The sequence below is a fragment of the Manis pentadactyla genome, chromosome 7 (genome assembly GCF_030020395.1).
Source record: "Manis pentadactyla isolate mManPen7 chromosome 7, mManPen7.hap1, whole genome shotgun sequence".
Lineage (NCBI taxonomy): Eukaryota > Metazoa > Chordata > Mammalia > Pholidota > Manidae > Manis > Manis pentadactyla.
Genome location: NC_080025.1, coordinates 26,248,826 through 26,252,789, shown reverse-complemented (window position 1 = coordinate 26,252,789; position 3,964 = coordinate 26,248,826).

The window sequence follows — 3,964 nt, the reverse complement described above, 5'->3', positions numbered from 1 at the left end:
AGCATTCCACCTGGAACACAACCAGCAGTGGCCGCCTGGACGGTCAGTTCCGTGGCCGGTGGGGGGTGGGGGGAGGTCAAGTAAGGTGTGCTTCTCCCCACTACCGTCTAGTGGTCCTTCTTCTTACCCTCTTACTGTTCTTGCATCAATACGGAATCAAATACAGGGTAATGTACCTCATTCTTCAGGGTCAGACTCAGCGAGTCTTTAAAGCCTGTCCCCTAAGTAGCTCACACCCTCATGGATGTGTGGGTCACACCCTTTAACACGGATCCCACATTCCCTCTATAGCCACCACCTCTCAGCATTGGTACCGACCCAGGACATCATTCTTGGACCACTTTCCTTCCTCAGCAGCGCATCCCCTGCTGACCTCCAGGCCCCTGGCTGTAAATCTCCTGTGCATCGTCCTGAGCCCACAGTCACTCTCACTTTCCAAGCCTTGGCGGAGAGACAGACTCCCTCCCGCACGGGCTCCTCCATGGCGTCTCCCCCTGGACGTCCCACCTGCCCAAACCAAGGCAGGTCCCCCAAACCTGCTGTCCGTGGGTGCCCTCCCAGGACAGCAGCTCCCCCCCAACAGGTGTTCACCCCGGTGTATCCTTCCTGCCTCTTCCCGCTTCCCACCTCCTCACCCCTTCAACAGAAAGCCTCTGTTCCCAGGTCAGAAGCTGTCCTCATCTCACCCCTTATCGGCCTCCCCCATTAGGGCTGGTCACAGCCCCCCCACCCCTGGAAGGATGACTGGCTGCTCTGAGCCACCCTCCACTCCTGCCCTGGCCTCCAGTCTGCTGTCCACACAGCGCCAGGGGACCCAGCCAGGACCCTGTGCAGCTCAGACCCCCGACGGCTTCCCTCTCATCAGAGTTCAAGCAAGTCATGCACCTATCCATGAACCCTGCACGACCTGACCCCGGTTACCTCACTGCTCTGACCCCACAGCGGGGTCCTCGCTCAGCTGCCAGCCTCACAGGCCCCCTTTGTGCCCCTGCGGGTTCGGGATGCTCCCACCTGGTCTGGGCATTTGCATTTCCTCCACCTGGGAACCTGTCCCCTGACAGCCACATGGGGCCTCCCTCCCTCCCTCCCTCCAGGTCTCTGCTTACATGCCTCCTGATGAGTGAGGGTCTCAGGACCCTTGTCGTGGTAATCCCTGTGGGAGCAGCGAGCCCCTCCCCCGCCACCAGCCCCACCCCCTTCCTGCCTCAATTGTGTTTGCGGCCTTGTCATCTGTGACCTGCCGAGCCTGGCCTTGTGGAGGGCCTGTGTCCTCAGTCCGTCCTTAGCTTCCAGAAGGCAGGGGCTGCACGCTGTCATTTTGTCCTTGCTGTCTAGCACACATGACCACGTGGTGCACAATGCCTTTTGAAAGAATGACTCAATTACACGAGAACATAATGGGTTTGATTTTACTGAAAAAAAGATCTGACTTGCTCCAAGGCTGCATGTGGACACACATATCACCATTTTTCATCAACTTCTTAGTCTTCTAAAATTAATTTGGGTGGATGTGAAACTGTTCTATATGTGAAGCATGGATCTTAATGAATAACTATATCATCTGTTACCACTTGGAAGACAGGAATAGGTCATTTATTTCACGTCCCCCTATGACCCCTTCATGTTTTCTCTTCCTTTCGGTCCTTACGCAGTGAGTTTTTTGTTCCCATCCTCTTTGGCGATGCAGGGTGTCCCTCGGTAAAATTAATTTCCTTAAGATCTCCCTGGGAGTTTCAGTTAAAACCCATTGAGTTTAAGTACTAAGAAAGTGGAGAAACCTAAAAACAACAGGGAGTGAAGGACACCTACCACCCACGTGAGCTCCCCTGGCAGCTGCTGTGGGAAGAGGCTCATCAGAAGGGACCGAGTGTGAGCCTCTGCGTCCCTGTCTGTGGGGATGCGACCTGTGTGCACCTGCACGAGCCTGTGACCGAGCAGGAAGTCACAGCCTGGAGCCTTGTCACTCCTGCTCGGCTCCCTCCATGCTGGCCTCAGGCACAACTTAGGACAGGTGCTGTCCTGGGGGTCCTGTCTCTCCCTGTACAGAAGTGGGGTTGAGGCCACGCAGGTCATCCTCATGGCTAATGGGGGAGTCAGCACCCAGAAACTGTTGCAGTAGGAGCTATTAGGTCACTATAGGTGTATTCAGGATGCTAGTTATATTTTAATCCATTTCTGTAAATGTTACTGGATACCATATTATAAACAAATGGGCTTCCATGAACAAGCTGTTCCCTACCACTGAGTCCCGGTGGGGTTGGGGGGCAGGATACACTGTTTCATTGTTTCAATCCTAAGCACCCAAGCACCTTGTGAATCCTCTATACTTCTGAAGCCTCAGTAGAAACCCTGTTTCTTTGGCTTCCTTGGCTTCCTTGCCTTCCCACCACACCTGCCAAGAGGGAGAGGGATTTGAGAACTTTCTACTTCCTCGTCACCTCCGTCCTCATGACTAATTTATTTTATAATGTCAAGTCACTTTCCCAATTTAAAGGATACTGGTCATAACTTTTAAACTCTTCAGCTGGAAGTGCATCTGCCTCGCCTCCCGTCAGCTGTTGCTTCACCATCCTGAGCACATCTTGGTGGAAGCTGTCCCGCCCGCCTCCCAGGGCCATCAGAACGAGTGTGCTCACTCTTCACGCGGGGCAGAGGTTTGGCTCAGGGTCCTAGGATGCACACTTCTGGTTATTTCTGTTCTGGCAGACATGCCACACTCCAGGCAGCTGCTTGGCGAGTTGCCAGTTGGTCATAGAATAGGGGAGGGGGCCAGAGCACACGGGCTCCGAACAAGATGATTTTTTGGAGTGAGGATTTGTGTGTTTGTTCTCTGTATGGCTTTTTCCCATATTTTCCAAGAAAGGAGCTAGGCTTCTTAGGTTTATAAGGCCCAAAGACAGAAGGGGCTTAAAGGACAACCTCTCTTCTTGTTTGTTGTGTATGTGTTTTCACTGAAAATCTGAACTCACCCAAGAGCTTCTAGAGCCGGATGGAGACGCGGTGAGTGCCTCTTCACGGAGAAAGGGAGCTCTAAGGGGAGATAGGGGAGAACCTCCCTGGGGCTGGCTGGGCCTCCAGCAGCGGTGGCTCCTGGGGTGGCCATCATCAGGGGGCAGTGGCTGAGTGGAGGCTTAGGGAGGGGGTCCTGCCCCCCAGACGTCTAGTCCTGACAGAGTCCTGGGCACGTGACCAGGCAGAGGCTAGCAGAACTGCCAGTTCCAAGGGGCCACGTGGCTGGTCACTGACCATCCACTGTGATCAAGACGGGCTGGAGGCTACGGGGCCTGCCTGGTATTCAGAGGCTGCAAAAGCCTTCCCACTTCCTAGGCAAGGGGATGGGGCTCCTGCAATGGCTGAGACTGAATTTCCTGCCAGCATGGAATGGCAAGCTCCATTTTATTTGATTTATTGAAAATAAAGGTGATAGTTTCTGAACCTCTGGATTGGTGGCTAATTTATTCCTGAGATGGTTGTAAATTCACAGCAGGCCCCAAACACTATTCAGATGGAAAAGAAAGCTGATTGTGCCTGATTGCCTTCTTCCTCCTTTCTCTCAAGCGGCATTTTTAAGTGTTTCGTGTGACAGACACTGGAGACAGGGATTATAGAGCCCAGCCCGCTCCTCAGAGTGCGTGGTCCAGCAGGGAGACAGCCATATGGTGAGAGGGGTCCCCTGAGAGAGGGGACGTGGGGAGGGATGGAGTCCTGCCTTCTAGGTCTGGGCTGTTGGATTACACGTTGTTACCTTTATGAGCACCTCTGGGGGTTTGAAAGTGGCTAATGGCACACAGTGGGGGCTTCATGAGATATTATCAGATGTTTAAGAATTGGATTAAATCCTTACCTCCCAAGTCAAGTTCCTCAGGCCTGGAGGTTGCTCCAGCCCTTCATCTCCTGCCAGATAACTGCTGTCACCTGACCCTCTCCTCTACCAGGCCGTGCCTCAGACTGGCCCTTTAATCTA